At 48.9% G+C, this 25999-nt stretch overlaps 1 protein-coding gene across 16 annotated transcripts in view; it reads left to right on the top strand.

Annotated features, from left to right (window-relative positions):
• Positions 1 to 627: 627 nt before the first annotated feature.
• The window catches only part of KIAA0232 (KIAA0232 ortholog), an 84511-nt gene continuing 59139 nt past the window's right edge, over positions 628 to 25999 (top strand). For 8 of the 16 annotated variants that reach the window (XR_006202043.1, XR_006202044.1, XM_042936954.1 and 5 more), the window contains exon 1: positions 24251 to 24519. The gene's annotated coding sequence lies outside the window, so the exon portion shown is untranslated. Of the gene's footprint in view, positions 739 to 1297; positions 1534 to 4233; positions 4393 to 20583; positions 20603 to 20937; positions 23603 to 24250; positions 24520 to 25999 lie in introns of those variants that run through there. The other 8 variants (XM_042936955.1, XM_042936956.1, XM_042936957.1 and 5 more) reach the window with 8 other exon arrangements.

The raw sequence follows: 25999 nt of genomic DNA on the forward strand, positions 1-25999 counted from the left end.
CGTGTCACATTTCTTTAGCTTGTCTTCTGGGTTTCTTTAAAAAAAAAAAAAAAAAAAAAATTGAAGTCTTTATTTTAAACCGCCCACTCCAGCCATCCCAGGACGCGGTTAGGAGGGGGCGCAGACAGGTGGAGTTTGCACCCGGAAAGGCGGGGGCTGCCCCGGGCCGCGGGTGGGGCGGCGCACCGCCAGCCGCACGGCCCCAGCAGGGTCTGGGGTCCGGGGTGGGGCGGCCGCGGCGGAGTTCAGGGGCTCCCGCCCAGAGCCGCCCCACGCGCCCCTCCGCAGGGGTGGGGGGGGGGGGCGTCTCCCCCTCCGACGGCCCGCGCGCGGGGTGGGCTCCCGCCCGCAGCCCTCCGCCCTCCCGCGGCGCCCGGCGCCCACGCCCAGTCGCGGGGCTCGGCCGGGGCCCGGGCCGGCGGCCCGCCCACAGGGCCGGCCGGCGGGAGGGGCGGGGCCGGGCGGGGCGGGGCGGGCCGGGCCGGCGCTGATGTAATCCGGCGGCTGGGCGGAAGGATATGGAGCGCGCCCGGCTGGCGGGGCGCTGAGGCCAGTTGCCGGGTAACGGAGCGGAGCGGCCGCGGCGCGCCGCCTCCCGCCCTCCGCCGAGTGGCGCCGGAGCCGCCGCCGCTTTACGTAAGGCGCAGGCCAGGGCCGCCGGCGCTCGGCAGCCGCTCGGAGCCCTCGCCGCGAGAGGAGGCGCCCCGCCGGCCGCCGCGCCGCCCGGCCGCTCGGCAGGTACTGCGGGCGGGCGGGCGGGCGGGGGGCCGGGGCGGGCGCGGGGGCCGCGGCGGCGGCGCCGGGGCCGGCCTGAGGGGGGCCGGGCTGCCCCGCCGGGCCGCGGGCTCCGCGAGAAGCCCGGCCGGGCCCCGGAGACCCCCCCCCTCCCCCCCGCCCCGGCCCGCGCGGCCGCTCGCGGGGCCGGACGATGAGTCCGCACAATGGGCCGGTGCGGCCGCGCTGGGAGCGGCTCTCTGCGGGGCGGCGAGGCGGGGCGCGGGGCCCGAGGGCGGGCGGCGGCGGCGGGGCTCCCCTGCGGCCGGCGGGTGGGCGCTCGCCGCGCCGCCCTCGGCCCGCGCATCCCGCGCCCCTCCCCTCCCTCCCCTCCAGCATTGTCTTTTGGGGGGCCCGGGCGGGGAGACCGCCGGCGGGGGAGGGGCCGCGCGGGGGCGGGGCGGGCGCTGACGGACGGGCGCGCGGGCCTGTGGCGCGGGGCGGGCGGGGCGCGGGGTCCGGCGGAGGTGACGGCCGCGGGAGGCAGCGGCGGGTCCCCGGGAGTCGCGGGCTCGGGCGGCCGCGGCGGCCTTGCCCAGCTCCCCGCGCCTGCCGGCTGGGGACACGGGGGTGCCGCGTGTGGAATGTCGCCTGCCGCCCGAGGTCTCTGCGTGCCGCGGGCGGCGCGCAGGTGACACGGCCTGCCGAGGTCCTGGAGCAGGTCCCGATTCGTGGCAGAAGCCAGTTTGGATTTCTCTTTCGCCGCCCTCCGGTTCGGGGCCTGTGTGGGCAGGGTGCGGAGACTTAGCCTGGTGAAAGGTACAGCCGACTAGGCGGGGAAGAGACGTGCGGTTCCTTGGAACGGTTTGATTGTGGTTGCTGCTAATGATGACCTGGGTTGGACACTCGCATTCATTGTCCCAAGTTTCTGAGAATGCGTTTTACATCTTTGGGCTTTAGCTTGTTAGAAGACAACAACAACAAAACGGTAGGAGAAGACTGATGAGGGGGTGCGGGGGGGGGGGCATGCCGGTTTGATAATAGGTGATGTTGCTGCGGATGAAATCGTACAGCCAAATCCCCAAGCTAGATTTCTCCTGTGCAGCGCGAGACCCGTGCCAGGACACCTTGACCGCTTCCTAGACTGCGAACTTACAGGAGGGGGTGGGGGGAATCTACCACTGTGCGTCCTGAAGGTCAAATATTCTGTCCTCGGTTCTTTTGGATTGATCCATTCTTAAATGGGTCTCAGGATCGTTTTAGGCCTTGTGTGTGTGTCTGTGTGGTTTTTTTGTTTTTTTTTTTTTGGGTGACAAACCATTTTCCGGAATTGTGCCTTGGCATACCTTTAGGTAAGATCCTTGCAGTCATTACTTACTGTATACTAGAATCAATCGCTGTACTTACTAAATGATGCATTTTTAATTTTTCAAAAAGTATTTTCCTGCTTCAGTTTGGGCACATGCATTAGTTGTTTCGTTAGCCTGTTTACGGGTTTGGCCACTGGAACATCGAATGGAGGGGGGCATCCTACTTTTAAGTATTTAATTCCATAGGGAGTGGAATTAAAGGGTTTTGTTTTTTAAAGAAAAGCACAGGTCTTTAACATGGCATGAACATGAAGCAAGTCTGTAATTATTTTAAGGGTAATTAGCTTATTTGTTACACAAGTTGCAAACCCTTAAGAAAATTACATGGGTTTTTGGCGTTTCTCTAATGGTATTGTAGATCACTCTGCTTTTACAGTAGCACTTTTCGAAAGCAGTAGGAAGGATTCTTTTCGTTTTGCATAGTGTGCCTGGGTTTTCTTCCTGTTTTAGCAGCATTTGACTTGGGGCAGTTGATCGCCTCTTAGCTGGTTTTCCGGTCTGTAAAATGGAAGGAATGGCGATACCTGTCTCAGGGTGCTTCGGATCATCAGGGGAGGGGAGATGCGAAGTAATTGTGTCAACAGTCCTCTCCTTTTAAAACATTAATTAGATTACCGCTTAGTGCGTGAAACTGCAGATTCCTCTCTGGGCCGATGCTTTCTCTTTAGGCTCCGCCCCACCCCTTCCTGTGCACACGTTGCCTGCAGTCCTCTGTCCTAAACACAGATCTGATACTGCCAGTCTCTGGCTCAGAAAGTGGAGACTGCTTGTTGTTGGAGCCTAGACTCGGGACGCACCAGCATCACGTTCAAGGCCCCTGGGACTGGCCCTCGTTATCCCTGAACTTTACATGTCTTCTCACCACAGTGTTCCACTGAATGGGACTATGCTTGGTTCTCTGAATGTGCCAAGCTGCTCCCTCCCTTCTTTGCTTATATCCTTTTTCTCTAATTGGGATGCTCTGTCTCATTCCTGCCCCTCTGGTTTTTAAAGGTCCATGCCCGATTTTATGTCCTCTGGGACCCTTTGGAAGTCCTGTCGACGTGAGTTTTTCGTTGCTGCCGTCATAATCCTCTATTTTTACTTTCATTATTACCTATGTCACATCGTACTGTATACGTTAAGCCCTGGTTGTGGTGACCATGCCATTATTTTATACCTCCCCCCGCCCCCCGCCCTTGCTGAGGGGCTTAAACCTTAAAGTGGCCAAATGTTTGCTAAATGAAGTCCCAGCCTGTCATCCTCCTCCTATATCATTGTTACAAAGTATTTTAATAAGCAGACATAAGAGTACCAACCACGACATTCAAAATGTAGTTGTACTACCTTGAAGATAGTTAATACTTGAAATCTTTCTTTTCAGTTACCAGGTGGTGTTTTTATACAAAGTACAAACAGCCGCCTTTCTCCTCTGTGTCCGAACTTTCAGGGTCCATGAGCCTGCCCTGCTCTCAAGTCCGTGCACCCCGTCTCTTGGGTAGAGGCAACCAGAACACAAGTTTCACAATATTTCTTCTGTCTGGAATAAAACCGCACTCGCAGCAGATTACACGCTTTTTCTTTAAAGCTTTTGTTTCTGTTTTGGAGATTTGTTCTACGTTAGAAAAGGTAGCTGGCTTTTTTGGGGGGCACTTGGATTTGCAAGATTCAGGTTGGTGTCTTGGCTCCTCTCTGTCCCCGTGTCACCGTGGGCAAGTCGGTGAAATCTCTCTTGGACTTCAGTGTCTTTGTTCTGTGAAATGAGAACAGTCGTGTCCGTGCTATTTTTTGCTCTGCAGTGTCACTTAAAGTGGCTGTACTTTGTGCTCTGCGCGTCCTTGCTCCCACGGAAGGTGACCGGGTGTCTGCACAGCGCATTTGCCCTCCTCGTTACCGGGGCTGGAAACTGAGCCTTCTGCTGCTTGACCGGGGTTTCAGCAGACCTTTCCCCACGTCTCCTCCTCGGCGGTTCCTGTGGCCTGTCCTTGCTGTCCTTGTGTAGGTGGCTGCTGTAGGCCTGCCGACTGGCCTCCTGTTCTCCTCTCTGGTCCTCCTGCGCTCTGTTGCAGAGTTGCTCAGAGTGGGAATCAAACCCTGCCGTGCCCCCCACCTGCCAAGTATGCACCGTGGGGGTTCTCAGCGTCCCCCCCCCCCCCCCCCCCCCCCCCCCCCCCCCCCCCAATCCTGGCACACCTGAGGCTTGTGGCCTCGTTCTGTTCTGACGGTAGGCTTCCCCTACAGAGATCTTCACCTTGGAGACACTGCCACCGGTTGGGAATTAGTGAGAAAGAAATCACCGAGACCCATGCCACCTGGCCTCAATTCACTTGTAAGCTCTGTCTTGACTGCACTACTCTCGCCATCTTGTATCTTAGCCCTAGACCCTCCGCCACTAATGGAAGTGTGTGTCCAGTTCCTTGCGCCTTTTTCTTCCTGACAAAAGCCTTAGTACTGAAGGCTTGGCTTAAATGCTGCTCCTCTGTGAAAGAAGCTTCCGCTGACTTTCAGAATGAACTCCCGTCATTCTCCCCCACAGTGCTTGACTGATGCTGCCACTCAGTTATTTTTCCTTATGACATTCTAGTTTATTCTTTACATGGAGGTCTTTGCTGGATTATAAACTTCTCCAGGGAAGAGAGGGAAATCTTCTCCATCCCCTACTCCTTCTAGCGTGCGGTGTAATCTTTTACGTTGTACTTGCCCATTAAGTGGTTGACTGAGTTAGGTCACTCACTCTGCGGTCCCTGATTTCAGCAGAGGGGAGTAGGGCTGGAAGGCTTTCTGCCAGAGCTTGGTGAGTACACGTGACACAGAACAGGACCAGCACATAGTAAGTGCTCAGTTAGTAGCAGCTTTTAGCCATTATTTTGAGCAGGTGTAGACAACACTAGTGGTTGGGTAAGTTGGTAAATGGTATATGCTGGTTTACTGTAACAGTGTTTGCAGATTTGTTTCTGGGGCACCCACATTCTGGTGTGTGTAAAGACAGAAATCATTTGGCTTTTCCAACTGCAAGCCTGTTCTTTCGATAGTTTGGAAGTAAGCAGAAAAGTGAGTACTTGTTTGGAGAGGACTTTTGCACAAGCAGATTCATGACAGTTGTCCTAAATTACTCTGGAGAGCAGCAAACCTAACTGTGTGAGCTGGGTTTTTTTTTGCATGTGGCTTAAGAAAGTCAGTGGAAAATGGGAATTGTTAAATTTCACACTACATGTTATTTTTCAGTAAAGCACATGTTTTCATTTTAATCTTCTATCTTGGTTTTTTTGTCTTTCTAAGTTTAAGGTTTATTTCGAGAGACAGAGATAGCATGAGTGGGGGAGGGGCATTGAGAGAGGGAGGGAGGGAGAGAGAATCCTCTGTGCTCTGGTAGCACAGAGTCTGATGCAGGACTTGAACCCACAAAGCTGTGAGATCGTGACCTGAGCCAAAACCAAGAGTTGAACACTTAACTGACTGAGCCACCCAGGTGCCCCTAATCTTATATCTTGTAATTATTAAGTGACAGAATGTCTCTATTTAACGTTTAGAGTGACTGTTGAAAGTCTGAATTTGACACTATCTCCAAAGCTTTCTCAGTCACTAGGCTTTCCCATAACTCTCTGTCTCTTCCTTTGGTCAGCAGTCCTAACCCCTGGCTGGAGGGGGAGAAACTAGGTGAGGAAAACCAGCTGTAATTTTGAAACTTTTAATTAATTAAGTATATAGTTATTGTTTTTATTCTATTTTTTAATGTTTACTTTTGAGAGAGAGAGTGAGCAGGGCAGATGCAGAGAGAGAGAGAGAGGGGGGACAGAGGATCCAAAGCGGGCTTCATGCTGGCAGCAGAGAGAGTGATGCGGGGCTCGAACTCACAAACTGTGAGATCGTGACCTGAGCTGAAGTTGGGTGCTCAACTGACTGAGCCACCCAGGCGCCCCAGTCACTGCTTTTAAATATATGTGTATTATTGATGGAAAGATGTATCTAGAAACTTTAAAAAGTAATATCTGTTGGTCCTCATGTAATACGGAATTTCCTGTTTCCAGCAACTTAGGAGTATGTATTGCTATTTAATTTACGTTGACTGTGTTTATGATTATGAAGTTTTTTTTAAAAGAAATCATTGAAAATCTATATATTCCTAATAAACCTTTCTTAAAACCTGCCCCAAAGAATTGAGGGGATGGCAGGGCTATCCCAGCGGATGAACTAGTACCTGTATTAGAAATAAAGGCAATAGTTCATTAATTACAGTATGCTTGAGAACATGCTGCTTTGTGTGTGCGTGTTTCTAGCTAGAGTGGTAAAGAAATGGGAGTGCTGTGAATACAGGCGCTGTGCGTGTGCGTGTGTGTGTGCGTGTGTGTGTGTGCGCGCGCGCGCCGCCTTGCCCTCCTCTCGTGACTGACACCGCCTGTAGTCTTCCTGGTGCCTGGCACAGGGGACTGGTCGCTCAGTACATGCTGACATGAGTGCACCACCTCTGGAGAAAAGAATTGCGGAGATAAAGGAAGCACAAAGAAATGTGGCAGCGCGTTTTCGCGGGTCCTTTTGGCCCTGTGGCTGTTAGCTCAGTACTGCGGGAGGTGGCAAGTGCGGGGGGCGGGGCTTATTTTCCCTTTCAGGCAGGAGTTGGTTTCTAGCTCAATTACGTTTTCCGGAGTACCTTTGGGATCTTAATAGCCAGTACGGAACTATTTCAAAATCGTTTGCCCAGTTTGGGGATTTATTCAAGCCCTTTATTTGGTTTTCTTTATTCAGTTACAAGCTTTCTCTCGTGTCTGATTAACATTTTGCTTCTTAGCATCTTCTCTGAAGATTGTAATCGAGAGAAGGTTTGAAATGGAAGAGACGCTTTTTAAATTCTTTTTTTTGGTTGCTGTTATTTGCCACTGCTTTCTTTGGTACCACCATAGATAATTGAGTACTGGTGGTATTTTTGTTATTTTTTTTTTTTTTTTTTTTTGCTAGTACCATCAAAGAAGTTTTCTTGTTTTTGTAAACTTAAAAGCTTTATTTAATACAATTAAGGTATATTTTGTATGATTCATTAAAACATTGTTCCAAATATTAGTAACTGTTGTAAAACTTGTTTAGATTTTTCCAAGTACATGTTAAGTGGGGCGCCTGGGTAGCTCAGTCTGTTAAGCCTCTGACTTCAGCTCAGGTCATGATCTCTTGGTTCATGAATTTGAACGGACGCGGGGTCTGTGCTGACAGCTCAGAGCCTGGAGCCTGCTTCTGTGTCTGTCTCTCTTTCTCTCTCGCCTTCCATCGCTTGTGTTCTCAGTCTGTCTCAGAAATAAATAAAACTTAAAAAAAGTACATTAAGAAATCTAAAAAAGCATCAAGTTATAAGATGACAAATAAGTCTCCTCTTTGGCTCTCCTTCCCCTCCTGTATTCATCCTGTACTTAAAGAACCACTGATTAAGTTTCTTGAATGTCACAGGAAAAAAATATGCTTTTTTTTTCTTTTTTCTTTTTTTTTTTTTTTGCATTCTAGTACTTCTAAAAAACGGAAGTCCCTGTAGAGTGTTCTGTGTTTAAGCAAACTCTGAACTTTGTATCTTGGAGTGCATCTTGGAGCGCTTTCCATGCCAGCACATACAGATCTCTGTGTACAGACCTACTTCACTGTGTTTTGTGTTTTTTTTTTTTTTTTTTTTTTTTTTAATGTGCCTAATAGTCCATTGTATGAATGTGCCAGAATTTAACTCTTTGATGGGATGGGCTTCCATACAGCGCTGCTGTGAACATTCCTAACATGTGTCTTGGTGAACTTTTGTGAATAACCTTCTTACTGTAACGCAGCCTAAAAAAAAAAAAAAAAGACCAGAAAGTTTCTAACTTCTCTGAATTATCATTGATCATGTTAAAATTTTTTTGGTGGGTATATTTTAATAACTTCAGACATCAGCCTGGATATTTTCTTCTTATATCATGGGTAGCCCTGTGATCTAATTTTGTGCTACTAAGGAAGACAAATTCTTTGTATCGCACATTGAGTATTTGGTTAAAAATTACACAGAAATTAGTCAGAGAAAGGTAAATATGTACGACTTCACTCATCTGAGGAATTTAAGATACAAAACAGATGAACATAAGGGAAGGGAAGCAAAAGTAATATAAAAACAGGGAGGGGGACAAAACATAAGAGACTCTTAATACAGAGAACAAACAGCGTTGCTGGAGGGGTTGCGGGTGGGGGGATGGGCCGAACGGGTAAGGGGCATTTAGGAAGACACTTGTTGGGATGAGCACTGGGTGTTATACATAGGGGATGAATCCCTGGATTCTACCCCTGATATCATTATTGCACTATATGCTGCCTAACTTGACTGTAAATTAAAAAAGAAAATTATAAAGCTTCAGGGTCAGCTTCATGAGTCAGCAACCTGTACAGACAGTCCTCAGTTGGTTTAGTGCTCTGCTGGCACAGTCTTGATACTCTTAATAATTTTGATCAAAGGGCCTACGTTTTCACTTTGCACTGGACCCTACCAGTTATGTAGCCTGTCCAGTAAAGACTTTCTTTTTAAGATTTTTTTTTAAGTTAATTTATTGAGAGAGAGAAAGAAAGAGAATGAATGAATCTGAAGTAGATGCGGGGCTCACACTGCCAAACTGTGAGATCATGACTTGGGCTGAAATCAAGAGTTGGGTGCTTAACTGGCCAAGCCACCCAGGTGCCCCCTGTAAAGACTTTTTAAAAGCGTTTAAAGGGAAGTATCCCTCATCCTTACACCACCTAATCCTGCTCCCTGTGAGTAACCACCGTCAACAATTTAGTTTATCTGCTTGGAGACTTTTTGGACTGCATATGTAAGTGCATGTACGTCATTCTTGAGTTTTTTTAAAACTGCTAATAATTAAGTGTGCAAAGTCAGTGTGTATTTTCTTGAAAAAACCTCATAATCTGGGGGAGCCTGGGTGGCTTAGTTGGTTAAGTGTCTGACTTCGGCTCAGGTCTTGATCTCACAGTTTGATCTTACGGTTTGTGGGTCCAAGCCCTGCATTGGGCTCTGTGCTGACAGCTCAGAGCCTGGAGCCTGCTTCGGATTCTGTGTCTCCCTCTCTCTCTCTGTCCCTCCCCCACTTGTGCACGTTCTCGCTCTCTCTCTCAAAAGTAAACAAACTGGGCGCCTGGGTGGCTCAGTCGGCTAAGTAGTCGTCTTCAGCTCAGGTCATGATCTCACAGTTAGTGAGTTCGAGCCCCGCGTCAGGCTCTGCGCTGATAGCTTGGAGCCTGGAGCCTGTTTCGGATTCTGTGTCTCCCTGTCTCTCTGTTCCTCCCCCTGCTCGCACTTGGTCTCTTTATCAAAAATAAATAAAGATTAAAAAAAAATTAAGCATTAAAAAAATTTTTGAAAGAGGAACGCCTGGGTGGCTCAGTCAGTTATGGTTCCTACTTCAGCTGAGGTCATGATCTCACAGTTTGTGAGTTTGCGTCCCAGGTCGGTGCTGTGTTGACAGCTTGGAGCCTGGAACCTGCTTCGGATTCTGTCTCCCCCCCCACCCCCCCCCCCCCCCCCACCCCTCACCCTCTCCCACTTGAGCTCTCTTTCAAAAATAAAATAAAAAAAAAAATAAACCTCATAACCTAGAGTGCTACAAACTTAAACTTTTTTTTTCTTTTTTTTTTTTTTTAATTTTTTTTTTTTTTTAACGTTTATTTATTTTTGAGACAGAGAGAGAGACACAGCATGAACGGGGGAGGGGCAGAGAGAGAGGGAGACACAGAATCGGAAGCAGGCTCCAGGCCCTGAGCCAGCAGCCCAGAGCCCGACGCGGGGCTCGAACTCGCGGACCGCGAGATCGTGACCTGAGCTGAAGTCGGACGCTTAACCGACTGAGCCACCCAGGTGCCCTAAACTTAAACTTTAAAGGAGCTGCAAAACCAGCAGTAGGAAGGTGGTACTGAACTCCAGTTTTAGATTTTTGCATTGGGTTGTTTTTTTCTAAAAAGCATGCTTAAAGCTTTAGGGAAACAGCTTAAGTTTCAAGAGTGTTAAGATCTCTATCTCTGATGATATTTCATTTTCTAAAATCTAGTAAAATAAACTATAAGCCCACCACAGGCAAGTCAGGAATGAAAATAAAGTTTCATCATCAGTTAGGCTCAGTTGAACAAGGGATCACTAGTTGGTATATAGGCTTATTTGGGAGCTTTATTTAGTTACAAAGTAGTCAGATTTCTTGGTGGAAGGGAAAGGAGTCTTAGGAATGGTTAGGGAGAGTGGGTGGGGAGGTGGGTGAGCCCTCGCCTGCTCAGCAGCTCCTGTGCCGCATGCCTGGTGTGAGGGGCCGCAGGGAACGGACTCCTGTGTCGTCCTCTGACCCTGGACGGGTGGTATCCTGTCCGTTTTGCACACGGTGCAGCTGTGGCCGGGAGGGCTTCTCTAAGGTTACAAATAATATATGGTGGACCCAGGGCCCAAAATTCTTTTTTTTTTTTTAATGTTTATTTTTTACTGTTGGGGAGAGCGTGCACATGCGTGTGAGCGCGAGTGGGGTAGGCAGAGAATCGCAATCAGGCTCTGCGCCTCCGTTAGGGCAGAGACGCAGCAGGGGTGTGGAGGGACAGCCTTCTGACCTCTGTGCAGGTGAGACCCTGTGCAAGGCAGCGAGGGGAGGAGGGACTGGGTGGGGGCCGCCTCAGGCCAGGGCGGTTCTGAGAGAGCCTCGGTCAGGCTACTGGGGGGGCTGCCGCAGGCTGGGTGGCCTGGGTCTAGTACCCCTTCCTGGTCAGCAGTGCTGGGCGTGGGCCCGTTGTCGCTGGGTGCCTCTGAATGTGCGGCAGCAGCAGCAGGAGGCTGTGGGTCAGCTCGGCCCCCGGCAGCGGGTTCTCCTGCAGGGCCATCTGAGCGGGGCACCCCCATGGTCACCACACATGCAGCCCTGCTCTGTCCTGACAGTACGAGTAGGCAAATGGACATGAGTGGCAAGTGAAAATTCATGCTGAGAAGATCCAGGTCGGTCTGAGGACCTGGCCGGCGTGGCTCACGGCTGCTGCTTACTGCGTCGTTGGCTGTGTTTGTGTGCCTGGATTGCCTGATATCAGGCAAAGATTTCTTCCCTTACGCGTTACACTTTTCCCCCTGCAGTTCGTTCTCCCATTTCCAAAAACATAAGTGCACATCTCAGAGCAGCGTTTCTAACCTGCGTTTTTCCCCTAGCGGTGGCCCGGAGACTGAAACTGCCCGAGTGGACTCTCTCGGGCCTTGCCGGGGCAGGCAGCAGAGGACCCGGGGAAGGATCGGGTAGCACCCTGCAGTCTGCCATTGGCTAAAGTGGGGTGAGCGCTGGTCTCGCTTTCCTTCCGGCCCAGGGTTCAGGTCTGTCAGCTTCTCAAAACGTCTCTAGGTCTTTGGGAATGGTGAACAGCAGTGGCCAAACCAAAAGCTTTGGTTAAGAAGGATACACTGAACGCAAAGTAGGAAGGCTTTGCTTTGATCCTTCAAAGTTGTATGACAGCAAGCCTGCAGGACGGGGGAGGAGCCAACGGTGGGATGGAAGCAGCACCAGCTTCCCCGCTGCACGTGCAGTGCGGCTCTGCTGTGGACCCGCCGTGGGACCCTGAATACGTTTAGGCGTCTTCCTCTGGAAAATGCACAGGTTTGGTTTCGCGTGGTGTTTTTTCCTGCTGTGAAAGCATGTCTGGCACAGAGCAGGAGTTCACATGGTTTTTGAATGAACAAATGAGTAAGAGCATTCTGGAGGCGGGGTGGGGAGACGCAGTTGGGGCAGCTCCCCTGCTCCTGAGCCTGTACCCCCTGGAACCGCTTTCAGGCGCAGTGTTGGGTTTTGCTTCTTTGAGAAATGTTTGAACGGCACCAGATTAGAGGATGTCTCTGAGCGCAAAGTCGGCGTGCTCCTGACTGACGCCTGCCGGGTCCTTTCTCCTCACTGTCACATGCCGTGTGCTTTTCAGGAGGTGGAATTTGCAGCAGCAGAAATGCCCTTCCAGTCCCGCGGAAGGTAGGAGGTGCCGCAGGACTTCCCGGGGCTACTGGGCACTTGCAGCCACAGAGTGATTCTTCCTCTCTGCCTGCTGAGCTGTAGAAGCTGCCAGCCTGAAAAGATGGTGTCGGGAGGGTTGCTTCCTTCTGGAGGTTCTGAGGAAGGACCTGTTCTGTGCCTCTCTCTTAGCTTCTGCTTCCTTGGCTTGTCTGCACCTCGCTGCGGTTTCTGCCTCTCTGTGCCTGTGGTCTTCTCCGTGGGTCTCTGTCCACATTTCCCTCATCCTGTAAGGACACGGTTACCGGGTTAGGGGCCGAACAGAGGTAGATTGAACGGTGGTCGTAGGAGAGTGGAAACGAGTTACTAGTTGAAGGGACTGTGGCACCTCGGACTTGGGGGAGCGTATCCATGTTCCTAAACACGGAACATAGAAATGTGGATTCCGGTTGACCTGCACAGCAAATGTGGGACGTTGAGGATGATTATTTTGTGCACGTGCTGAAATCACATTCTCTTAGCTTTAAAGTTACTAGAGAACGTGCCACCACTGCCCCCCCCCCCCATGCCTCGTCACGCCCACCGTGTCTCGCATACGCACCAGATGGTGGTGGTTTCTGATACTCGAATACAGTTAAGGGTCACTTGAATCTGATGGTGGAGTCGGTTCTTTGGGAAGTGGGTTCTCTGCAAAGCAGCTGTTGGCGGTTCAGGGTGCGATGTTGATTGAGAAGAACCCGCGGGGTCCGTGCCTGTAGAAAGGAAGGAGACACTGGGCTGCCTTGTAGGCCCGGCCCAGCCTTGGCCAACCCCGTGGGGAGGCTGGCAGCTAGAATAGCCCTTGAGAGTTGCCCCAGAACGAACCAAATGACCAGACCTGCACAGTCTCCTCAGTTGTCGGATGTAGACCAGTCTCGGGCAAGGGGCAGCGCCCTGTGGCTGAGGGGGTCCGTCAAGAGGCGCCCGCACACGGCACTCCCCGTGGCCTGCAGCTCATCCTTCGCTGGGGGTGTCTGGGTGGGGCGTCCGTGTCTGCCACAGCTGGACGGTCGTTTTCCTAGAAAACTTGATTGATTTGATGTTACTTATCGGTTGTCTTTCTGAAGAAATGTAGGGTAAGCCCGTTCCCCATTCTCTGTGACTCCCCTCAGCCACCATCCCTGCTCCCGCCCACTGCACGTATGACGTGTGTGTGGCAGGTGCATAAGCAGTTAGTGTGTGCAGTAAGCTTCCCCCACCCCCGATGAAACATACCGATTTCCTTAAACTTAATGTGATTTCACGTGGTGTCTATGCTAACCTGCGATTTTCTTGGTGTGGTTGAGACTTCTGGGTTTTCTTTAGCTATACATATTTTCGAAAAATTACCAGTGGCGTAAAGGTACTTAGAACAGTAGCTCATTCTCAAAATTTTGGAACCTGTTTCATGTGAATTTAAAATTCTTGATTCACTTAATCCTATCTTCCTTTTTCCCCTCTTTGGATTTGTCCTGCTTTGATGATTTGCAGGACTTCTGAAGGCATCTGTGGTCCAACTGCACTGGTCAGGGCAGAGTGTAACTGCTGGAAAGCCAGAGTTGGACGCAGACCGTTGCTGCTGCGGGCCTCCCGTTGGGGCCAGAAGCGCCCTTTGGGGCCAGAAGCGCCCTTTGGGTGGTTGTGAGTTGTCGCCAGAGGGTATGTCGTGACCAGGAGCCTGGCTCTGGAGTTAGCTTCGCTTGCTTCCGGATCCCGACTCTTCCTCTTTCTTGATGTTTGGAGAAACTAAGTTTCTGTTCTAGGTTCCCGTTTCGTCATCTGTTCAAAGGGAATAATGACGGTGTCTACCTCATGGGTCGTTGGGATGCAAAGAACGAGCATGTCGAACGCTTGGGTGGTAAAGAGCCCGTAAGCAAGCGGCTTCTGCTGTGCCGGGAGAAAACCGCGTGTATGTCGTAAGGAAGGAAGTCCCTTTCTTCACTGATTCCAGACCTAGGTGACGGAGCGAGAGCCATCCTCGCAGACTGCCGGTGGAAGGAAATGTTCTTAACCAGCAAAGGGTGTCTGCAGAAAACCTACAGAGAACATTGGTTTTAATGAGGAAGTGTGGAAACACTTCCTGTATCATCGGGTTCCGGACAGAGGACACTCCTCTTCCCTGCCCCGCCGAGGTGAGGGCGGCCCCACAACCAGAGAGCGGCATTGACCTGCCTAAGGACTGCACCGCTAGAAACACGAAACTTCTCCTTCGTACAGAGAACCTAGCAGAGCCTGTGGCCTAGGCTCTAGGAATAGATCTGTGTGTGGAACGTGAAAACTCACTTGAGAGATCTGGGAGGACACCCCAAGAAATGGAGAGATGGTCCTCGTTCATAACTAGGAAGGAACCTCAGTAGTGTAAACGCCGCGGGTCTGTTTTCAAGTTGATCTGTATGTTCAGTGCGTTTCCAGTGAAAACCCCGGCGGGGTTTCTCACCGAAGGTGGTGGCCGATCCTAAAATTGTAAGACAGAGCCAAGGGCCATGCATAGGGAGGACCCTCGTGAGGAAGACTCCCGGTACCTCACGCGAGAGTCTGGCAGTTAAGAGCGGGTGGTGTCGCCTGGGGAGGAGTGTGTGCAGCACAGCAGAGGGCCCCAGGCAGACGTGCGGTTCTGGGGGACTTTGCTGCGGGAAGGAAGTGCCAGCGCCCACGGGGTGGAGGGCTGATCCTGCGGAGGCGCTGGCCCTTTCCGTACAGAAAAGCGTGCAGTCGGGTGCCTGCCTCCCTGGTCCTAGGTGTGGGTAATTGGGAGATGGAGCCAGGACGTGAACGTTTCAGTAGGTTTTACGAGGCTGTGCTGTGGTGACAGAACCCCCGAGTTCTCAGTGGCCGAAGCACCAGACGGTCCTCCCTGGCTCTCGTCACACGTTGGCGGCTGCGAGTCGGTCGCCACGGTCTTCTCCTCCTGAGACCCGGGCTGAGGCTGTCGCGTTTGGGACACGTTCTTCCTGCGATACCGGAAGAGGCCGAGCCCAATCACACCATCACGTTTGAAGCCGCCTGGACGCGGTGTGTGTCACACCGGGGTCACGGGGAGCAGCGCAGGGCGCGAACTCGGCCCACGTCCGGGGAGCCACTGCCAGTCCTTCCCACGTCCCACGGCGACGGTAGGGCCTTGCTGTGTAACGGGACGTGGAAGGGAAGGGCTGGTTGGGAGCATGATTCAGGTTGCCACAACATGAGAAGAAAAACTGGAGTGCTTTTAGAAGAAAATACAGACGGCCGTCTTTCTGACCTTGAGGTAGGGAAAGGTGTCTAAGGGCAGGTGTTCTCAAACTGAAGTACAATTGCGGGCGGCTGACTGGCTCAGTCTCTAGAGCAGGCAGCTCTTGATCTCCGGGTCACGAGTTCAAGCCCCACATTGGGCCTAGAGGTTACTTAAGAAAAAACGTGCATTTGTCCCCTGGGGAACTGGGTAAAATGCAAATTCTGATTCAGCGGGTCTGAGTAAGATCTGACCTATAAAGTCCGCCACCACAGCGACTCTCTCCCCTCTTAAGTCCTGTTCTCCATTGTGCTCGTAGTAAAGATCTCACACCCTTGGGTGGGGGGTGGGTGCTTCTGTTTTAGTCAGCCCTTCCTTTGAGTTTTAGGCCCCCTGCCTCTTTCCCAGCACCTTCACGTTGGGGCGCTAGTTAGCCTTGTGGGAGGCCCGGGTGGTGTCGACTCTGTTGTGGAAGCTGAATCCAGCCCGAATGCTTCGTCTGTGTCTCCCCAAAGACATAAGGGCACAAAGGGGGTTTTGCTGTAACATGATAGGTTACACAGTGGTGACTCAAGTACGGAGCGAGGAGGTGTAGGAGGTTGGTGATGGAGAGAGAGCACGGAAGATGGAAATTAATTGGTGTGAGATTATTTCAGGAAGGAATGGCAACATCGAAGAAAAGATGCAGTTGAACGTGAGTGCATACGTGTGCAGTTCTCCTGCAGGACGAGGCCAGCCAGCTCACGTTCAAACACACGTCCTGTGGAGGCTTGGAATCTGAGGCGGAGAGGTCAGGGCAGGAGGATTGATTTGTCGTAGTGACTTCTGCGTAAATTACACAGACCTTTGACCTTGTCCGTGAGGGGCTGAAGCTTGAGTGTTCCAGGATCTCCGACACACCTCCGGGCCAAAATCACTCCAGCAGCTCTGGTTCCTTGGTTAGATAACACCTGGAAGAGGCATCTGGAGAAGATTGCTCTAATTTATTACACATTTCTAGAGATTACAATCCCTTTTTTCCAGAGTTGTCTAATTTCGTATTCACTTGACTGGAATACTTACTGCTAACCCCCAAATGAAATACTTCACGAGCGAGAACTTGGCCAGAATCTGTAAGAAAAGCATTACCACCAACTTCATATTTATTTTTAAATGTTTATTTATTCTTTTGAGAGATTGCAAGCAGGGGAGGGGCAGAGAGAGAGGGGGACAGAGGATCCAAAGCGGGCTCTGTGCTGTGGGGCTTGACTCAGAAACGGCGAGATCATGACCTGAGCCGAAGTCGGACGCTCAACTGAATGAGCCAGCCCGCCCTAACCAACTTCATGTTTAACGGGAGTCATTTGAAAGTTGACTTTTGTGTTCAGTGTTTGGATACTTGGCTGGTTTTGTGTATATGCTTTTCTCAGCTGTGAGCGTATGTTCCTGGGGTATATGTGAGGGTGTATTTCTGCTATTTTTTGTATTTACATTTCCCTTTGTAATAATATTAATGACTTGAGTACGTCAGTGAAATTTTAAAGAGTTTTGACCCATATAGAGCTCTACAGATCATCATTTCAGTCTGTTTTTTGAGAAGGGTTTTAATTGGTGTAAATTCCAATCCAAACTCTGTCACCTTTGTGTCCTACTTTGCTGGGTATTTTATTTTATTTTTTGAAACTGTATTATTATTAGTTTATTGTGAAGGAATCCACTTCTGTGACTGTCCTGAAGCCCGGGCTGGGTGAACAGTGATGAGTCCTGGAGGTAACCCTCAAGTCTGGACTTTGTGGTCATAGGTGCTGTCCTCTCTACTTTGCTGCTTGAGGCGGATAGCAACCCAAGACCACAGGCAGGTTGGGACCTGTGCAGGTCGCTGGGTATATTAAGTATATTTTCGAGAACATTGCATTGTTAATATTGCCCGGTCTTTAAATTATTTATATTTTGGGTCTTGACAGATGTCATTGATGTAGGGAGAATTCTATAGATCAACAGTCCTATTAATGCCACTGTACTTGGCCTCTGAGCGTAGTGGGGCTTCTCAGCATGTTTCCCAGATTCAGGGATGCCTCAAAGTACACTTAAAGTCAGTAGCTTTTCTTTACTTTTTTTAAGTTAATTTATTTATTTTGAGAGAGAGAAAGAGTGAGAACGTGAGCAGGGGAAGGGGAGGAGCAGGGGCAGAGAGAGGGAGAGAAAGAATCCCAAGCAGGCTCCACGCTCTCAACGCAGAGCCCGAGGCGGGGCTCCATCTCAAGAACCATGAGATCGGGACCTGAGCCGAAATCGAGAGTCACGCCCTTGACCGACTGAGCCACGCAGGTGCCCCCAGATGGGTAGCGTTTCTAAATTGGTTAGCAGCTGTGCTTGACCCCAGCAGATGTTTAAGTACGGGTGCCTCTCCATTGTCTTGACCCTCCACCGGGGGGCCCTGGAGGATGCCCTCTGAGCACCACGCTCTGCCTTCCCGTGTCGGAGAGCCGCTGGCCAGTTGAGTTCACTCCTGGTGGTGGCTCTGCCGTTAGCGTCCTGTTGTCAGACGCCTATTTGATCCACTAAAGAGCAGCTTGGTGGTTTTGTCAACGGAAATAAACCCAGGATCGTTTCAGTGGCTGTCAACACCTCCTTGACACTCGGGTGCCGGCTTTGCTGCTGTGCCTGTAATAGGCTTTGGCGGATAATCGGTATGCGTTGATGCAGGCATCCACCCTCCCTCCGTATACGTAATCCCAGATGAGGATCGAGGCGTGCCCAGGGGAAAGGGGGGAAATCTGTAAGCTTCGGATACCATGTAAAAAGGAGTACTGATTGATTTACTACGTAGAACTATAATTTTTGCAGATTATTTAAAGGAAAGTAAAGGAGAAAGAAATACTTCATGATCTTATTCCTAAATGGTATCTTCAGTTTAACTTGTCGACTCTAGGAAATTTAGGATACAAGGCCCCTAAGATGATCTGTGTCTAACTTATGACTTGGCCGGTAGGGAATATGTTAATTCTTTCTGCTTAGAAGGTCATATTTCCCAAAGTGTGTTCTGAGGAACACAAAAGAGGTCTATAATTAAATAAGTATGGAAAATGCTATCTACTGTGTCTCCTTTCTGGAGGTTCCAGATGCACATTACCATATTAAAAGTTCTAAGATGTCCTAAAATAAACAAGCCTACTTTTGTTTCAGCCCTGGAGCTTCCCTAGTTTCTGCAAAAGGAAGAATTTCCACAGCAAAAATAATAAAATTTTATGTCACCCAGAATACACACTTTGGGGAAACAGTAGCGGGTTATACTTTAAATGATGATACTGTTCATTTCAATAGCTTCCTAGGGGCTGTAAGTTATCCTGAGTCACAGCTACAGACTTGATGTAATCTTTGAAGCATGTAATTCAATGGGTGAAAAATACATGTGCTTCGAACCTATTCTGAGTTCTCAGATGTGCATCTCTTTGCAAAATCAAATGGAGAATTTTATTCTGATCCTTCAGAATTTCTAACTAGTAGGATATGAATCAGATAATCCACACAAAATTTTTATACTGAATTGGGTATCTCTTACTGACAAATACCAAACTCTTACCACAGTATCGCTCATTACCTAATTTCATTTTGGAGAACTGTAATATGTATTACTTACAGCTTTCTATAGTAATTAAAAAAAATTGACCCACTGTCTTACCAGTCAGCTGCAGAATTTCAGGCCATTTTCCCCCCACCTATCGAAACTCAGAAGACAGATCACTTTGTAATTTTGAGGCCAGTAGTTGAAAGCTGTAGCATTTTTATGCACAGACATTTGACAAGCGAAGGTATCACTTTGACATACACTTTAATACGCCATGATGTGTAATATTTTATTTGGTAAAATGTTTTATCCTTGACTGAGTGGTTTTCATCATGTTAGAGCCTTTTGCATTTTAAAAATTCTAAAACTCTGCTTGTTCACATTTGTTTGTTTGTTTGTTTTCTAAATAAACCTGCTTAGTGTTTTTGAAATTTTTGATTTCCTAGAGGGAGGTCAGTTTAGTTTCTCCTTATGGGAGGTTTTGCATTTCTAAAAATTAGTTTCATTACTTTCCAACAATTTTTCTGAAAGCTTTTAGGATTTCCTAATAATGAGCTTTATTTTGATCTTTGGATTTTGTCTGGTAGCTGCTCTGTCCTTCGCAGGAGGACTGCCTTTCAGGTGTCTGCTCACACGTTTACCGCCTCCCCTGACCCACGTGGCTTTCTGCTTGGCTTTTCATTCTGTCAGCTGCCCGATGTGAAGTTGTCCCCTTCTAGGGAAAAATGGCATTTCTGTAAGTCTTCAACATGGACTTTTTTGAAGGCATAAAAACTGCCATTTTGTAGCGCTGCTAACGAATTCTGATGTCTAATAGATCCAGATGAATTATAAACCCCTCACTGGTTATTGTAATGTGATAACCTGCAAAGAGATTTCAATCAGGGAAGATCAGGCCAGCTTTTCAAGCCAGAAATGTTAGCATTTGAGTATGAATCATCAGATAACTGCCCCGGAGTAAAAGTTAGAAAGAAAACAATGTTACTTTGCATAAGCAGTTTATCTCCCTCTGGTTAGGCCAGTTAAAACTCAGAACTCAGAGGCTGATCTGGACTTTGAGTTCTGTCAGCATTTGACAATGGCACACCAGCAGGGGAGAATTTATCCAGGTTGCACTGAAAACTCTTCTCTTTAATTTAGTCTCATTACACACGTGCTCTCGTTCCCATTTGTTTTTGCTTGAGTGGAAGTCTGTCTGGTACTTCTGATTCTCTGTAGAACGAGTGCTTCCACCTGTTTATTCTCATTATCTAGTTTGTCTCCTTTTTTATTTGTAAAAAAATTTTATTATTTTTTAATATTTATTTTTTAATTTTAATTTTATTTTTTTTAACGTTTATTTATTTTTGAGACAGAGAGAGAGAGCATGAACAGGGGAGGGTCACAGAAAGAGGGAGACACAGAATCTGAAACAGGCTCCAGGCTCTGAGCTTGTCAGCACAGTGCCCGACGCGGGGCTCGAACCCATGGACCGCGAGATCATGACCTGAGCCGAAGTCGGAGCTTAACCGACTGAGCCACCCAGGCGCCCCATAATGTTTATTTTTGAAAGAGAGAGCAAGTGTGGGAAGAGCAGAGAGAGAGGGAGACACAGAATGCGAAGCAGACTCCAGGCTCTGAGCTGTCAGCACAGAGCCCGACGCGGGGCTCGAACCCACATGAGATCATGACCAGAGCCGAAGTTGAACGCTTAACCGACTGAGCCACCCTATCCTTTTCTTATCTTTTCAACAGGGAGATTGATGTGGAAATGTTGGGGTTCAGAGCCGACGGTCAAGAAAGAATTCTTGAGATGTCTTCCTTGCAAATGGGTGGTTTTATTAAAGTACGGGGACAGGACCCATGGGCAGAAAGAGCTGCACTGGGGTTGTGATGGATGACTGATGATATACTTTTAAGTTGGGCGGGGGTGGGGGTGGGGTAGGGGTTAGAGGTAGGGGGGAACAACGTAAGTCTCTAAGGAATTTGGAAGCAAGGTCTCCAGGACCTTGAGGGGGCTAGCTGCCGTTAAGAAATATTTATTACTTTCCAGAAAAACCTTAGTCATGAGACCCTTCAGATGTGTATCAGCGGGCCATAGGCTTGGAGGATGATTGCTAACATTTTTTTGGGGGGGGGGGGGCGGTGGAGATAAAGGAAGTTTCCAGAGGAACTTTTATATATTAAAGTAGACTTACAGGATCCTGGAGGTTGGGAGAATGTTAAGCTAAGATCGCCTTTTGCCCTTGGCAAAGTGTTGTCACCATTGAGGTATTTGAGCTCCTCAAGGAAGGCCACTCTTTGTCAATGGGCTGTAAAGCTGTAAGGAAATTTATTTTTTTTCCTTTTGCCTTTGTTTCCTACATCAGAGATCAACCAGGTCTGTTCCTTGTCTGCAATTTAGTAAGATATTTGCTAGTTCCTGTTTCTGTCAAATAAGTCTTGTCTATAAGAACAATCCTGTATTCATGAAAAGAATTCATTTTAATTGTCAGTGGAGAGAATATACATTAATGAGTTTCATTTCTGATAACCTGGCTGGTAAAAATGGAATTTGATCTTTATGCAGTTCTTCTTTGCGTAGAAAGCACTCATGTCCCATGCTAGTTTTAGGGATTATGTTATCTTAAAAAGAAAGCTAGTTTATTTCTTGGGACTTGACACATTTGTAGATGGGGAAGAGGCCCAGGTCTCATGGTATCGACGATAGTTTTTGGGTACAGAAGCTAAACGGTTTTGTGTGATCAACTTCCAGCCTGTCGTTTCTTCACTTGTCAGAGTTCCAGTTGAGACTGTAGATTTTCGATGCGTTTCCTTCTCTGGCCGTAGATTCGCTCTGGAGGCATCTACCTGCTAAAGAAAATGAGCAATATCTTGTGTTCCAAATCGATGCACCGAGACCAGAAAGTAACAGGCAAGGATTATGTGTATGCATATGGCTGCCTCGTTACACGTGCGTGCGCGCTCGGATCTGCCAGGCGTGTGTTCAGGATCGTGGTGAAAAGTAGTAGAACGGAATCTGAAAGTCCGAGTCTTGGTAGTTTAAACATCTGCTTTCTTTGTTCTGTTTTCTTCTATTTATGTTTTTTACGTCCTTTCCCCTTCCCTTAAAGGCTTTTGTGTGTGTGTGTGTGAAAATTGTATTTGACACCCAGTTTGAGGAATTAGGAATTAAGAATTAGGAAAAGACAGTTTTGGGTAATTTAGACCCTTGAATACTGAGCGCTTTGTCAGATTTGCTGTGAAGTGCGTAGTGAGGAAGACTAGTTAAAACTACGTAGTTAGCGTGAAGGCATAAATTGTAAAGTACCGAACTGGTTCGGAGGGAGAGCGGGAGGCAGGGTGTTTCCCTGGGAAGCAGTACAGGCTGATAACCCAAGGATGAAGAGCAGAGCCGACCGACTTAGGGTGGTAAGTACGGAGGGAGGAAACCGGGAGGGCGTTGATTTTGTGTCACGGACAGCACGCACAGCGCCACACACACAAGAAGCCTCCAGGACGAGTGTGGGTGGTGGGAGAGTGCTCCGTGGGGCTCCTGGGTTAGAGGCGCTTCCGCCTGGGGGCCGAGAACTTGACCGGAGCTCCGTGTCTCCCCCCACAGGCTAGTGGTACGAATGTTGTTTGATTTCCCAAGGCTGCCTTTCAGAGTTCCTTCACCCGTTTGGATTGGGCAGTTGTTCGGTTTGGTGCAGTTTTGCCCACCTGCCGAGGCCTAAGCATTCTGCCAATTAGCATGTGGACCGTGTCGCAGGTTTGGTCTTGAAGAACCTTCAGCTCGTGAAGGAATCACATGCTGGAAGCAGTTGGAGAAGAGCATGGCTGCTCATCTTTGAAAGCCAGAGAGCGGGGAGGACAGTGAGTGCCCCGAGTGGCACGGGAAGAGGGCAGTGTGGCCTTAAGTAATCAGGGACAGCTTCTGAGAGGGGAGGGGGCAGGAGTTGGCTCCATTGCCATGTAGGCGTTGGTGTTTCAGCAGCGGACTTGTCTTCTGAAACCTCCCTGAGCATGTTAGTCCCTTTTGTGGGGGTTGGTTTTTCTTTTGCAGTGTTTTAGTTCATCTGCCTCCAGGAGGCCACCTCACCTTACCAGAAGGCTGGTTTCAACAGACTTCAGAGCTGTTGCCTATCAAGAGGCCCACATTTTGCCCCTGGAAGCAGCCTTTAGGGCTGTTGACACCCACGACTGCTGTTCCCCCTCCTCCCTGGGCGTGCTCCCGCCCCCCACCCACCTTGCGTGGGCGAGGTCATGAGACTTGCTCTGACTGATGCGGTGGAGGGCTCACTTGCAGGAGGGAGTTTCCAAAGTGCTGGGACATCCTTTGGCACAGGTGTTCTTTTTCCCTGGCTCCGGGACTAGCAGGGTTCAGGGTTGGCCGTACCGTCATCTCAGGTCCCCCAGAGTAGTTGTGCCGTGATCATGCCGAGCGTCCCGGCCAGTCTGGATGGCCATGGGGCAGGAGCAGGACCTAAAGCTTGTGTTAGGCTACTGTGATTTGGGGGTTGTTTGTTTCTGCAGCGTAATCCATCCTATTTTGACTCAATAACCTTTCTTCCCGAATTTCGAACCTTGGCCTCCTTCTTGGTTGTTCTCAGCTTTCTTTCTGCTTTGAGAGCTTCATGGTTCTTGCTGTTCTTTATACAGTTTGACGTTGTCCTCCAACTTTCCATGATGACCTTCTACTTGCAATGACATTTGACCTGGTAAAACTTGAGACCTATCAAACACAAAGGCAGAAGTTTTCCGTTTTCCTTCAACGGTCCCTCTGGCACATTGTGCTGTCTCGGAATGGCTGTGCTTAGCATTCTGTCTTCTGGGTATGAGGAGGACCGTCTTGTCCAGTCCGCAGGTACATAGGGAGAGTACGTGGATTCTGTTGAAAAGAGCCAATGACTTTGTGTTTAGTCCAACATAATTCATTTGCTGGAGAGAATCAAGCCAGTATTGTTCAGTAGAACTTCCGCAGTGATAGAAATGTCCTATGTATGCACAGTAGCCACTAGCTACTAGCTACCTGTGGCTTTTGAGCTCTTGAAATGTGGCTAGTGTGGCTGATTTTTTTTTTTTTTTCTTGAGAGAGCATGCACGTGCATGTACAGGTAGGGGAGGGGGAGAGGGAGAGAGCAAATCTTAAGCAGGCTCCACACTCAGCGTGGAGCCTGACACAGCGTGCTGTCCCCTGACCATGAGATCATGACCTGAGCCGAAATCAAGAGGTGGACCCTTAACCCACTGAGCCACCCAGGTGCCCCTGGCGTGGCTGAATTTAAATTAAAATATAAATAGCCACATTTGACTGGTGGCTGCCATATTGGGCCCTAGAACAGCACCGAGAAGATGTAATGTTGGGTGAAAAATGCAGAATACAGAAGAAGCCTATATTATTATTTAACATGTTAAAATCATAAAACATTTTAAGTTCTTTACAGAGGGAGAAAAACACTGATGATAACCACATGAAAATACTAACAGTGAGTTATATTTTGATGGAGAAATTGTGTGTGGGTGTCCCTCTCTTTTCATGTTTCGTAAGAACTTTAACAAACTTTTGTCACGAAAGTAGCTTTCGAAAGTGTGATCCACTTGAGCAGAAAAGCAGAAGTTTTGGAGAGTAAAAAGAGTGAGTCTTTTGGTTGAACAGATTTCCCTCCAAAAGATCTGCACTTCCCACTGCCCCGGAAGCGTGAGTCAGAACTGTTGGCTGGTGCTCTTTATGATCAGTTGTGCTGGAATGCAAGCGAGTCGAGAACATTCCACACGTGGTAGGTATGTACCATATCAGAGATGATGCTTTAAACATTTTTTTAAAAAAATATTTATTTAGTTTTGAGAGCGAGCAAGCATGAGTGTGAGTGGGAGAGGGGCAGAGAGAGAGAGAGAGAGAGAGAGAGAGAGAGAGAGAGGGAGACACAGAATCTGAAGCAGGCTCCAGACTCTGAGCTGTCACCACCACAGAGCCCGATGTCGGGCTGGAACCTACAAACCTTGAGGTCATGACCTAAGCTGAAGTCGGACGCTAAACCCACTGAGCCACCCAGACGCCCCAGAGATGGTGCTTTTGAAATAATTTTTATGTGTTTTCGGCAAATCTAAAACTATATGCACTTTATTACAAAAAAAGAAGGGAAACACTTTATTTTTTATTTACTTTATTAAAAAGATGTTTTTTAATGTTTATTATTTATTTTTGAGAGAGAGAGAGAGAGACAGAGCCAGAGCGTAAGCAGGGGAGGGGCAGAGGGAGGGAGACACAGAATCTGAAGCAGGCTCCAGGCTCCGAGCTGTCCGCACAGAACCCCATGTGGGGCTCGAACTAACCAACTGAGAGCGTGACCTGAGCGGAAGTTGGATGCTTAACCAACTGAGCCACCCAGTTGCCCCGGAAACAGTTTAATAATTAAATTCAACCGGTCACTTGTCTGCTCTGCTTGAGCTCTACAGAAGCTAAACCATAGACTGTCTGTTTCTTAGAGCTTGTAGGAAACACTCTCCTGTGCCCCGGAGGACTCGCGTGGCACACTAATGGGGCTGTAATTTGAATTACTTCTAGGAATGTGTGTGGTATCATAAAAAGAGTACAGAAAGACAACATTGTATTTCATGGAGCATTGTTACGTAAGGGGAGAGATTTTGGCAAAAAATCTTCAAAATGACCCTTCGTCCCACCACAAAAAAACCCTCGTTATTGAATTACTCATTTGAAATTTGTGGCCTTCCCATGTCTTAATTATTGAAGGAGTATTTATGTAATCACTTAAGTAGTAGGTCCATTTTCCTTTTTTCTTAGTGGACAGATCATTTGGGACTAATTGTATGACTGAAAACCTGTAGACTTAGATAGTTAAAGAATTAAATGCTTTTATTTTTAAAATTCAGTTTGTTACTCTGGTCCCAGATCTAATCATAAACATCACAGGCCCCAGGGCCCTGAAGACCCATGGTGGCATAGGGACTCCTGGAGGTGTCACCAGAGTGAACGGGACTTGAAAGAGGTTCCCCGCCCCCAAGTCCAGCACGTTGCCTTCTGGGCCCAGAGTAATGTCAGGCCCGGAGGCTTTGATCGATCCCCAAGCCTGCACAGAGTTGCCCCAGTCTTTGGGGGAAGATTTTCATTCACCACCAGGGCCATTTTTAATACCTCAGACTCTAAAAGGGCTAGAAATTTTACATTGGGCAGCAGAGCTCCTGTGGGTCGGTCCTTTTGGGGGCTGGTGGGCCTTCTCTGCGGAGACTGCTCTGCGGTGTG

This window comes from Panthera leo, chromosome B1, assembly GCF_018350215.1.
Source record: "Panthera leo isolate Ple1 chromosome B1, P.leo_Ple1_pat1.1, whole genome shotgun sequence".
In the NCBI taxonomy this organism is placed as follows: domain Eukaryota; kingdom Metazoa; phylum Chordata; class Mammalia; order Carnivora; family Felidae; genus Panthera; species Panthera leo.